Below are 14147 nucleotides of genomic sequence, written 5' to 3'. Positions count from 1 at the left end.
TTTATCTAGGCAACGTCCTCTCGACGTGAAAAGCGCTATATCAAATGCAAGGATTATTTATTTAACGTATGACCCAGAAAACAGCATGGCACTTTTGGTTTGGTTTGGATACTTTTAAGCATGGTGATGGGTTTCCGCATGTGTCAGACAGACCAAAAAATAGCAAAACAGTGCATTATTTTTCAATAAACACTCAATCAATCGCCACTATTACAGCCTGATCTTAGCATCATGTCACATGCTGCATACAGTCTAAAAACTCTCTTTGTCATTCCTATCACAGAGATCACTGAGACTGGCACTAACTCACAGTAAGTTTCATTTATTTTTGCTCCAATACAAAGCATGTTATGTATCATATGCATAACAATGACTGCCTTGCAGTATGTACTTTGACACAATCTCAGCATTTTGACTCATTTTGAAATTATGACTATAGCTTTTATTTTCTGCATTCTGAATGAATTCCTTGATCCAGACTTATATATTCTTCAGATCTGTTATTCTCTATATAATGCTATTGATTATAATTCCTTATTGATTTGTGTGAGTTGATAAATGTATAGAAGTTTTGTAAACTTAATTTTTGGAAGCTACTTTCTCCTTTGTTTATGGACATTTCTGTCAGTTGTTTATATGAATATATTTTCTTTTACCGACAAGAAAATGTTGGGCACGTTTCCTTACTCCACACGCCTGTGTTTACCTAGCAGTAAGTAAGAACCTGGTTGTTCGTCGATTGGCTGTTCTTTTTTTCGGGTCATAATCCTTTCAAAAAAAATAATAATCAATTGGTCACCCAATCCACGACTGTTTGTGGGACACTGCTGTGCGCAATTGGCTGCCCCATTTCGCCCACAAATATACAGTTAATTCACTTTACAGTGTACTCTATTAAATAATCCTTGCATTTGATATAGCACTTTTCACGTCTTCTAGACATCGCAAAACGCTTCACAGAATATACAGTAAAGCGAATTGTATATTTGTGAGCGAAACGGGGCAGCCAATTGCGCACAGCAGTGTCCCACAGACAGTCGTGGATTGAGTGATCAAATTATTTTTTTTCTTCAGGGATTATTATCAGGCTGTGTGTGGAGTAAGGAAACTTGCCCAAGGTTTCACACTGCTGGGAATCGAACCCAGGTCTCTCGCTTGTGAGTGAGTGCTCTAACCACCGAGCTACATGACATGCAGTGTGATTGCCATTATATTTCCCATTAGTAAAAAAGTGTTTAAATTATGAAAGGATTCAATTAAATAAATTGGCTGGAGCAGAAAGCGTCAATGTATTGAAGAGGAAACTTGATGCAAAAAAAATAAAAATAAAAAATAATAATAAATTGGACACTGTTGTGTGTAATTGGCTGCTGTGTTTCACCCACAAAATATACAGTCAATCCACTTTACAATATATTCTGTGAAGCATATTAATACGTCTCAAAGACATGATAAACCGCTATATCAAATGCAAGTATTATTATTGTTATTATTATAAGAGGGAAAAGAAAATTGTGTATCGGAGAGAGGATTTTGAAGGATGAAGGCTCATATGGAATAGACACATCAGTGTGGACTTGTTGCTATGTTTCATACTGAAATGCTTTATGTAATTCTATTAACAGCTGCATACACAGTATATTTGTCTATTTAACGTGCCAATAATTTTGAACATGCAAGAAAATGAAATTCATGATCATCAAAATTAACTTGGCAGGTAAAGTGGAATCAACATTGTTATTCAATTTCTTTTCAAAATTGTAGCTCAACATTTTTCAAGTTCACTTCTCTGCTCCCCATTATAATTTATATTGATATTATAATGGTTTTAGTAACCACAGTTTGCATCTCAAGTAACTAGATACCGTGCAGTTTTGCTGCCCTCTTTTGGTTGGTTAATTAGGAATTTAAATATTCAAAGAATAATGTAGAAAGGAAGAAAGGGAATGGGTTGTCCCACTTTGTCCCCTTCTAAGCAATTTTCTATGGCTGTGGACAAACAGTACACAGATGCACAAACTTGTACATTTTTGCTAATATAGCTTCCTTTAGACATTTGTACAACTGTACACAAGGGAATCAATATAGGATTAGATTATATCAATATATCACAAGGGTATCAGTAATAGTCAATGGAACCAAGACCTTTGATGCAAATGCTCCTCAGATAATGCTAACTGTGTTTTTGTAAATCACTATCTAGGCCCACACATGATAAATGGGAACTGGAGGACTCTCACATATTTCAGTGAAGTTCATTACTTCTGTAACATGAAGCTAGAAATAAGGAGACAATTGAAACACCATATTGAAACATTAAAATTATCTCAGGATTCCTTGATAAACAACAACCTTCCATGCATCACCCACATTCATGTCCTGATTCTGTGCTGTTGTGGGTGTGAAGATTCCCAAAGGCGCAATAAGAGTTACAGATCTTGGATTGGAATCAAGTGTAAAATGGAGTAATGAAGAACCAGAAGGACATTTCTGGTTTGCTGAACAAGCAAGTGTTAATGGGAGTGAATTAGGCTCTGGAACCTGTATCTCTGCATTCTGTTAAATATGGAGATGTGGCAAGCGTGATTCTATGAACTATACACAGATTATTTCTGGTTAATAAGTAGAAACCATTGCAAGGCTTAAACTGAAAATTCATGATTGCTCAAATAAATTAAGTAGCATTTAAGCAGAAGTGAGATCTTGAGCGTTTCTGTCATTTTGCGACGACCTTGAAATGAAATCTCCTCCAAACCCTCAACTCACAATTCAAATTCTCCATCTGAATGATTGCAACACTTTATATGTCCACCAGATGGCGCTACACTACAGGCGGGGCTTGTGCTTGAGAACTCCGATGGCCACTAATAATAATATAATAATAATCCTTACATTTGATATAGCATCTTATCACATCGTTGAAACGTCGCAAAGTGCTTCACTGTGTAAAGACAGAGGCACTGTGTACCAATCATAGCTAAAGACAACATTTATTCTGATATTTCCAGTAAAGGAATGAAAAATTGTTGCATTTGATTGAGCACCTTATCCCATCATTGAGACATTTCAAAGTGCTTCACTGGATGCTCTGTTGAATGTAATGACTGTATTTGTAGGCAAACACAGCAGTTAATTTGCATTGATTGATGTCCCACAAACAGCCATGAAGTGAATAATTGTTTTCATTTGGGGGATTGTTGGCCAGGATACCGGGAGAAACTTCCTTCACCAAGTTCCATAGAATATTGGCAGCTATTATTAAGTACACCAACTTTCAGTGTGTTATGCACAAGTTAAACATTGGTTTGGTCCCAATGTCTGGTGGCTGCTCAGAGATACTGCCCCATTACTGGCTGTGTGTCGTCTTGTGCAGTGACACTCACTGCAGTCTTGTATTGTGGTGAATCAGTACTGCAACTTTCTGCAAAACAACCAAATCGATTAACAGTGCAGTTCCTTCTATTCTTGGTAGGAGAAAGCAGAGAGTGTGCAATAATGTTTCTGAAGGAGTCCTTGGAGACTCAAGTGGATTGTATAGATATACCATTTTGGATACTGTACTACTCAATTAATGGCCTCTTACCTTATATCAGACAGAGTTTTAATCAAAACACTGAGCTAGAACTCAAAATTTAATGCTGAGCGGTCATTTGTTTTACAGTGATTTATTTTTGTCTGAAAATAGCTGAACTTTGAAAGTAAAAGTTTGTGTGTCCCTAGTTCTTAGTTATTGTACTTTAATATTCTCAGTTACTAAACCTCTCATAACACAAAATATTGTAGAGAGGATCTTAAAGTGGGGCTTTCATATTATAACAGCTTAGGTTATTCTAATTTTATTTTGTGAAATGCTTTGAGACGTCTCGAAAACGTGATAATGTGCGATAAGGTGCAAGGATTAATAATAATAACTTTAAGCAATTAAATTAGAATTAAGAGTGGCTAGGACAGGATAATGGAACATCTTCCCTGAGAACACTGTACAACAATTGAAAGCAATTCCACTGTTCCACATAGCTGCAAAAATAACCTGTTTGATTTTAATCATTAAATTGTATTTGACAAAATTCCTAATGGTAGCTTGGATCAACAATCACTGGCAGTTGGTAGAGCTACTACCAGTCCTGTGGTTCTGGAAAAAAGCTAACTTTCAATCAGCCAGAATGAAACATTCCTTCTCAATTCAGTCAGCATTTTAGTCTCACTTGCTGATAATATATTGCTGCAGGATTTATTACTGTTGGCCAGTTAGAATGAAATGTACTTCGAGCGGCCACCCAATAATCCTTCTGACCCAGCTTCTGGGAGAGTTAGGGCGCTGGATTCCAATGATCCTGAACAAGCACATTAGAGAAATAATTTATTACAACACATGCCTGATCCGGCAAAACCAAGAAAAGCTGATGCAAGCGGGTCCCGGATTCCAAGAGATCCTGTTTAAAAAAAACGATCGTGTCCGAGAAGATAAGGATTAACCATTAATCATTATGAAGCACAATAGGAGTCAACACAATCTGCTTACTGCATAAAAATAGCTTCAGGTTAACAGAGGAAAATGCATAGCTTAATGACTCAAATTGCATTACTGTTCTTGCAGTCTCTCTTTTTCAATCAAGTTACTAAATCATCAATGGTGAGGTAATTAATGATAATAATAATCCTTGGTTTAGGGTTGAGATGGCTCAAAGCACTTTACATGGGCGAAACACAAAATAATTTAGAAATGAGCAAAGTGGCCTGGTGAACAAGAGGTCAGAAGTTTGCCTACAAAATACAGTCACTGCAATCTACAGTAAATCCTTAATAGATTTTTGAGACGCTTCAATTAAGTGATAATGTGCTACATTAAATGCAAGGATTATTGTTATCAAATGAACTTCCTGTTAACGCAGTGCTTTTAATAAAATGAACATTAATTCTATCCTTATCATTTTGTATATTGGATTTTTTGCAAATAAGAAAGATTAATTCTTCTCTCCTATTTTATTCATAGCTTGAATGTTTTGGTTACATTTTCCTGTTATTTTAACTGAGAAACCGTAAGTTTGACATAACAGTTCCAAAACCCTCACAAACCAAACTTCCATCTATCAAAAGTGAGAAACCCATTCCCTCTCTTTCCTGAGAACAAACACAAGCACGAGAAATGTTTATATAGCTCTGAATAGCCCATAAATAGCAACATGTAAAACCAAAGGGAATTATACAACTTCCATATTACAATACCTTCGATGTTCCTCAGGGCTCTGTCCTCGGTCCTCTCCTCTTCAACCTGTACATGCTCCCACTTGGTGACATCATCTACAGACATGGGGTCAACTTCTACATGGATGCGGATGACAGCCAACTCTATCTCTCTCACGCACTGGCAGCATCACCATCCACAGCTGCACACTCCACCCCACCAAGCCAGTCAGGAACGTAAGCGTTTTGTTCGACCCTCAACTGTCCGCCCTTGCCTCCTTCAAGGAATGCCTCAAGGCCCTCCTCTTTGAGAGTGCCTTTGGCCACCTTCCTACTCTCTCTGCCCTCCACCCTCCCTGATCCCAACCTTCCCTCCCCCACCCACCGCTTGGGTCCAAATCCCTGACTGTTCAGGGTCTTGGGACATCCTCCCGATGTGAAAAGGGCTTCACAAATGTAATTTTGTTTTGTATTTAATCATATAAACAAACTCAGCTGCTGACATAGTTAAACAACAAGTGTTTTGCATGATTTATCTCAAACTTTACTCTCCTTTCTCTTTTTCTGTGTAATATGTCATTGGCTCCCCTTCCCTCAAACCTGGCTACTTTATCCCATTCACATGTTTATTCACACTCTCTCCCTCCTCAATGCAGCTCAACTTTATTCCCTTTCTTCTCAAGCTTAATAATAATCTAAAACGTTGGAATGTTAAATGCCCTCCAGAAACTTACAAACAGCTGAATAACCAGGACAGACTTGCACTAATGCCAAATTCTTGCCATATGACATCTGTGTGTGAATGCACAAAGACAATGTTAGCAATAATGTTGTATCTGTTGTATTTCTCTCCAATAACGGCACATGAGAGTTCACCAAGAGATGTCAGAATGGATTTTGAAAGCTTGGGAGTGTGAAAGCAATTTCCTCCCGACATGAAAGGCGTGATATAACTGTAATTCATTGTTGTTGTTAATACTAGCAATCTAGGATCAGTGTCAAAAGTGACACTGAATATTGAATGACTGTGTTGAAAAGCAAAATTTAGACCAAATAAAGCTTTACGTTTAACCATAAAATCTTTAACAGGTTAAAAAATCTCCTGATTTGTACATTTCTGCAATGAGTTAATGTGAGCATAGATCTCATTTTGCTACATCTGAAGGTTCTGTACACCGGTGCTGTGGGTTGATATCGCCTCTGAGGGAAACCATAGAAATAAACACTTCTGTAGCCCCAGGCAGACCAGGACTTGTTTCCACTTTTGTGTATCCGCAATATCAACTTCTACAAAATACGATAGGCTTCTATACTTTAGAAAATAATAATAATTCTTGCATTGGATACAGCACCATATCACGTCATTGAAAAGTCTCAAACCTGCACAGGGAATATACTGTAAAGTGTGGTGATCCTGTGTTTTGTGGAAAAATGTAATTTGTTGCGGATAATGAATAAAGTTATGCCAGAAATTTAAAGGTAAATTCAAACACAATATTCAGAGACCTACTGGATTCTGAAAACACTGTATCGTGGTCCAGAGGGTTGGAACAATTCATAGGTCCATTCTGTTATAAATACCTTGAGTCAAGTCACCTAACTCATGGAATGAATATCTCGCTACTTGTTAACACCTTTTCATTTCGGCCAATATTGAAAATTGTTTTTTCAAAAGAAAAGTTTTTTTTTGTAAAAATCTGCAGGAAACTTCTTGCATTTGACTTTTTTTTTAGAATTTGCTGAATCTGATTTATTTAAAAAGTTTAATATTGTAAATTGGAAACATTTCTTTTCCTCCTTTAACCTGCTGCACTAATCAGTGATCTGCTTTTTCGGCTTCTTAATAATATCACTGATTAATATTCACATTGAAAATTCTGCCTTCTCAGAGAGGACATTATTTCAATTTGATTTTAATTAAATTTGTATGAATTATATTAGATTCTCCCCATATTAAATTACTTTTCACAAAGCTATTCATCCAGGTATTCTTGAGTTGCAGAAAATTCTAAGTATTAGTAGCTGGATTGTCAGTGATCCATTTTTAACTAGTTGGGATTGTTGCTGTCTAGTTCTCCTTCCTATTAAACCCTTGTTCTGCCGTTCCACTGGGGCTGAAACAAAAATCACTTGCATTGTGTTCGCATCTTTCGCAGGCCCTGCTGTCATAATAGCTGTAGATTGACTGACTGACCTGACTGACTACACAACTTGTACAAGACATTAAGACTGATATATTGCGTTAATGTTCCAGCTAATCGTCTGGAAAGAGCAACAAAGCCTATCAATTAAGAAGTGCATGACTTATGCAATTGGCCGATTTGTGTCATTTTATTTCTGACAGGCAGTGTTAACAATATAATATTACCGTTCTGTAACAGTATCCGCTGCCAACCGCTGGATTAGCACTGAATCATCAAATTCACAGCAATCGCAAAGCCATTGTTAAAAAAGGAAACTTTATTAACCTTGAGAACAGCAGCCTCCCTGATGGAGTTGTCATGTCTCTATAATTAATACAACATTGGATGTGTTCTGTATCCCGGTTATTTCTGTTTCGTTTGTATTTTAAATATCGTCAAAAGGCTAGAAGCTCAGAGATCAGAAACCATCCCATGAAGGTGAAACATTAATCACGACAAAAACAATTCACGGGTGTATAATTAGTTAATAAAGAATGGAGTGTTCTGTGTGCATTGGGAGGGAGAGGTTACCAGATCAGTGAACACTCAGAGGTGAGATAATATTCTAATATTTGCATTTGAAATAGCACCTTATCACGTTGTTGAGACTCAAAGCGCTTCACAGCTGTACTGTAAAGCGAATTAACTGTATATTTTGTGGGTGAAACTCTGTAGCCAATTGCGCAGTGTCCCATAAACAGTCATGGATTGAGTGACCAAAAGATTTCATCTCACTCACTTGTGAGGCGAGTGCTCTAACCAATATGCTGCAGGACGCCACTTGAGATGAAGCTCAAGTTTGATAACAGTTTCTGGAAGGGTTAAAATAAATATTGGGAGCACATCTTTTAAGTCAGTATTGGTGTTAAATTATAAAGCTGTATCAACATATGAACTGAAATGAAATTAAAAATTAATTTGTTGTCCCTGGAAGTCAACAAGAGGTGAAAGAACATCCGAGGCTCAAACCATCATCTGGTTTTAGTCTGTAACAAATTTTGTCTTAAAATGTAAGATTGTTTGAGGATTGTGGAAAATCCTTCAATGCGGTTTTGAAACTGGATGCCAATTGTTTTTAAGATCTGTGAAGAAAAAAGTGACTTCTAAATTAAGGCTGAGTAGAAGAATTTACCATAATTAAGTGTTCACATAATTGTTACATAATGATCTTAAACATCACATAGTGGTTAAGAACAGGGGGAGTTCTGCTGCTTTCTGCAGTTGGTTGTTCAGTGATGTATTGAGAAATTCTGCATCTCTGGCTCAATCTCAAACCCATTAGACTAATTAAAGATGCAACCAATTCTTTCCATAGCCTACAATACACACTGGTACCCAATTCTCCTGGGCATAAAGTACTGTATTATTGATGGCAATGCCAACAGATTTCTTTTGTTTCACACTGACAGGAAGCGAGCAATGGGGCAGGAAGACATTTACGACATAGAAGGCAGCCATTCAAGCCCATATTGCCTCTACTACTTCTTTGAAAGAACAATCCATTCAGTCCCATTTACCTGTTTACTCCTCTCTCCCTCCAGAGCCTTGCAAATGATTCCTCTTTTGCTATCTATTTAGTTCCCTCTTTAAAGCTAATTTATATCAGCCTGAACCATCATTCTATTAGTGATTCCACATTCTAACAACTTTCTGTCCTCTCGTCAATCATACACATAAATCAGGAAGTTTTGTTTTAAAACACAAGTTTAAGAAAATATATTTTGATATAACTGCAGTCCAGTCAATGCTCACTGTGTCTGATTGTCTGAGACAAGAATAATTAATACAGCGTTTTAGTCAGACCCAGGGTTCCCAGGCACCTGAATACTAAAGTACAGCGGCTGCAATAAATGAGAAGCTAACTTCATCGACTAAATGTTACACTGAAGTTTATCAGAACAATTTGTCTTGTGTTATTTGTTTCAATTCAAAATACAAAATCTACTCAAATTACTCTCAATGCACTCCACATTCTCCCACAAATATACAGTCACTACACTTCATTTTTAATGGCACGATAATGCACTGTATCAAAGGCTCAAGGATTATTATTATATTCTATTTGATATATATTCTGCATTCCATGCTCTGTTCATAATGAAGCATCTCGCCACAGCAGCATTTTTCTATTCACAAAAAGTCAGCTTTGTGCAGCGTGGTTTATTGTGCTTTGCGGCTCAGCCATGTTACAGGGGCAGAGTATAAATAGCTGCCGCTTGCATGCTTTACAGCTTTAATCTCCATGACAGATGGCTATCGCTGGTACAGACATGCTTGCATTGCAGAAAGAAGAAAGATTGGCCTCAGGATTTACAGATGTCACAATATATATTTTTATTGATTGCTCTCGAGGCACTTTTGAGAATTAACAAACGACTGCTGAGTGGGAGACATGTTGCCAAAGCGAGTTTTCACAAATTACACTATCTGTGCCAGTGAAGATTTTGCGAATAGTGTCTGATAAGAAAATAATATTCCTTGCATTTTATATAGCAAATTTCACGTCGGGAACACGTTTCAAAGCCCTTCACAGGATTTGCTGTAAAGTGTACTTGCTGTGTGTATTGTTGACAAAGGCAGGAGCCAATTTGCCCACAGCAATGTCTCACAAATAGCCATGAGGTGAATGAGCAATTTTTATTAGGGGGAATTGTTTTCCAGGACACTAGGAGAAACATTCTTCTCTTTTTGAATAGTGCCATTGGATCTTTAACATCCACCTGAACTAACAGAAGGGGTCTCGGTTTAAAGTCTCATCTGAAGGACGGCACCCCTAACAATGAAACACACTCCCAGCATTGCATTGGAGCATCACCCTAGACTATATGGGTTCCAAGACTTGATTTGAGGCTTGAACCCACAATCCAAAAATACTGGTAAATTATTTTCAATTGACCGATGAGTCAATAAAGAGAGTCCACAAATTTAAGACAATCCCCAAAAAATAGAGTTAGGAAAAATGTTGTGAAGTCCTGTAGCTTAGTGGTTAGAGCACTGATTAGACCTGGGTTTGATTCCTCGGAAAAAATTAGGCATGTTTCCTTACAACGACAACAAGATTTCATTTAGAGAGCGCCTTTCATGTCGCGAGGACGTCCCAAGGCGCTGGACAGTTGGGTCAGGACCCGAGCAGGGGGGAAATAGTCAGGGTGAGGGGAGGGAAGGGAGGGAGCGAGGAGGGGGTAGAGAGTCGAGAGGGGAGCTGAAGGCACAGTCAAAGAGAAAGGTCTTGAGACCGGCCTTGAAGGAGGAAAGGGAGGAAGCGGCGAAGGCACTGGGGGATGGAGTTCCAGAGCCTCGGGGCTGAGAGGCTGAAGGCCCGGCCACCGATGTTAGGGCGGTTGGAGCAGGGGATGTGGAGCAGACCAGAGCCAGAGGAACGGAGGGTACGGGCAGATAAATAGGGGGATAGTAGGTCGGAGAGGTAGGAGGAAGCAAGGCCGTAAATGGCTTTGTAGGTGAGGATGAGGATCTTGAATTCGATCCTCTGGGGGATGGGGAGCCAGTGGAGGCGAGCGAGGGTGGGAGTGATGTGGTTGCGAAGCCTGGTGCGGGACAGCACATGAGCTGCGGTTCTGAATGACCTGCAGCTTGTGGAGGGAGGTGCCGGGAAGGCCGGCGAGGAGAGAGTTAGGACCAGAGTTTCAGCCACGTGAGGGGTGAGGTTGTGCCGTAGTCTGACGATGTTTCGGAGTTGATGAAAGGCGGTGCCAGTTGTGGCGCGGATATACCGAAGAAAGGACAGCTCAGGGTCGAACAGAACACCGAGGTTCCTGATGGCTTTGAGAGGTGGAGAGTGCAGCCTTGGATGCTGATGGTGTCGGCGCCTGAGGTGCGGAGGCGCTGACGCGAGCCAATCAGGAAGGCCTCAGTTTTGCGCACGTTGAGCAGAAGAAAGTTATCTCTCGTCCAGGACTCGATGTCAGACAGACAGCTGTCAGGACATCGGGGGTCGTGGAGTTGAGGGTAGAGGAGGAAAGGTAGAGTTGGGTGTCATCCGCATACATATGGAAGTTAACCCCATGTCTGCGGATGATGTCACCACTCCACACGTCTCTGTTTACCTAGCAGTAAGTAGGAACCCGGTTCTTAGTCGATTAGCAGATTGCTTTTCCACGGGTAATAATCCCTTCAATAAAAAATAATTTTATCATTCAATCCATGACTGTTTGTGGGACGCTTTACAATATATCCTGTGAAACGCTTTGAGACGTCTTGAAGATGTGATAAGGCCCTATGTCAAATACAAGCATTATTATAAATGCATTTTACACAGAAGCAGATGGGAATTCTCTCCCACAAACTATTGTTGATGCTGAGTCTATTGATTCTCCTAAAGGGGAATTGCTTGATTGATGGTTGAAAAAGAGGAATATTAAAGGATTATGATTACATTAGATGTGCATGTGGAGACAAATATCAGCACAGATATTATGGGTCAAATGGCAGATCCCCTCTGTACTGTATTATTTTATGATTCTATGGAAAGAAGAGTGTATCTGAGGCTGATGTGAGAGCGGGGCAACAAAGGATCACATTGTCCTTATTATTATTCCTTTCAGTAGTTTGCCAGGCGTGTTATGATGGCTGACGTATGATTCTGTAAAGTCAGCCAGAAATTTCAAATGGAGATATTAATTGACTCACTTATTGCTGGTCCTGCAGAAATGTCAGGACCATAAACTGCTTCGTTCTGCTCTGACATCGAGAAGCTGCACTTCCTCTCGATTGGCTTTGTTTGCAATCTCTCACAGCAGCTGAACGTTTGTCTGAGGGGCCATAGCTGATCACTACCTCATTCAGACACACTTTTCTCCTAAGATTACACGTTCAACCCATAAAACTGAATCTCCTGAAACCTATTAGCATTGCTGAACAATTTTATTTTCAAATGTTTCCGTCTATTTTGCCTCATAGAATTACATTGAACCCTATAGTATGGAAACAGGCCATTCAACCCCACTTGTCTGTGTGGGTGTCAAAAATCCTCATGAACCTCCACCCCTCCCCTCCTCCCCTCACCCTCCACCCATGAACTCCTCCCTTCACCCTCCAACCCTCACCCTCCTCCCCTCACCATCCAACCCTCACCCTCCTCCCTTCATCCTCCACCCCTCACCTCCTCCCCTCACCCTCCACCCCTGACCTCCTCCCCTCACCCTCCAACCCTCACCCTCCTCCCCTCATCCTCCACCCCTCATCTTCTCCCCTCACCTGCTACTGGCTATCGTACATTTATGCCCCATGTTTTGGAAACAGCTCATCAATGTCTACCTTATAGAAGCCTCAATAATTGTAAACACTGTCAGATCCCCTCTCAAGGCGTCTCATCTCCGAGAGTTAAACTCCCAACTAGTCCATTCTTTTTTGATGGCTGTATTCACTCATCCTTTGTAACATCCCAATAAATCCTTCCCCCTGAACTAGCTGTTCTTCAGGGCAAATCTTAAAATACTTAAATTTATATGGCGCTCTCACTTAAAGCATTTAAACTGAAACTGATTAGAAATGAAGCAAATGTTATTGTTGAGGCAAACATCGCAGCTGATTTGCACCAAACAAGCTGAATAACCAACTCACTGTTAAATTTAGGGAGAATTTAGATGATGAAGAGCATGGGTTTGCCATTGACTAACATTGACCTCAGTGCAGGTCCCCGTGTGTCTATGATGGTGGCAGATGCTGCATGCCCTCATCATGCTGATAAAATCCACGCATAAAACATCAGCTCTAAAGATGGATTGTTTTTATTACAAATAAACACCATGAACTTGCAGGTGAAAAGGCAGATGTTAATCCCTCACCTTCTCAGTTACTTGCTTCAGTTGTATCACATCTCGCACTCTGTGAAAATACCATCTCCCTTCATTTATCATCATTATCAGAGGTGTCTCTACAAAGTGCAGAGTAAACAAGCTCAGTGCAGAGTCTGGTATATAAATCCTTATTGAAGAACAATTTGTACTCCGTCTAATTCATTTTATTTTAACCTTTTCACACCCACCCACCCACAATGATCTACCATTAACTCAATGTGACATTTGGTTTGTACAGCATTACTGTACTACTACTAATAATAATCCTTGCATTTGATATAGTGCTTTTCACGTTGGGAGGATGTCCCAAAGCGCTTCACAGAACACACTGTAAAGTGAATTGACTGTATATTTGTGGGCAAACACAATTATCTTTGTGTCAGAGCAAACTGTTTATCCAAACAATTTAAAATGGTCATGGATTAGAAACATATATCTTCAACTCTTAAAAATTTGATAAAAGAGCAGAATACACACACACACTAATACAATGTGGATTCACACGCGAAATAACATTTACACACTTTTACTCGAACAGAGAGCCAGAAATGGATGGATAAAAACAGCGGAAGTTTTTATTGAGCTACATAAAACTTTACGCTGTGTACTCTGTGCTGTGTGCTGTGTACTGTGTGCTCTGTGCTGTGTACTGTGTGTTCTGTGCTGTGTACTCTGTGCTGCGTACTCTATGCTGTGTGCTGTGTGCTCTGTATCGTGTGCTGTGTACTCTGTGCTGTGTACTCTGTGCTCTGTACTCTGTACTCTGTGCTCTGTGCTGTGTACTCTATGCTGTGTACTCTGTACTGCGTGCTGTGTACTCTGCGCTGTATGCTGTGTGCTCTGTGCTGTGTACTCTGTGCTGTGTACTCTGTGCTCTGTACTGTATGCTGTGTACTGTGTGCTGTGCTGTACTGCCCTGACAAGGCTGAAATAACAACCAGGATCATTTCATCAGAAGGTTAGC

This window comes from Callorhinchus milii, unplaced genomic scaffold, assembly GCF_018977255.1.
Source record: "Callorhinchus milii isolate IMCB2004 unplaced genomic scaffold, IMCB_Cmil_1.0 Scaffold11, whole genome shotgun sequence".
In the NCBI taxonomy this organism is placed as follows: Eukaryota; Metazoa; Chordata; class Chondrichthyes; order Chimaeriformes; family Callorhinchidae; genus Callorhinchus; species Callorhinchus milii.
Note: the sequence above shows the minus strand (reverse complement) of the source record.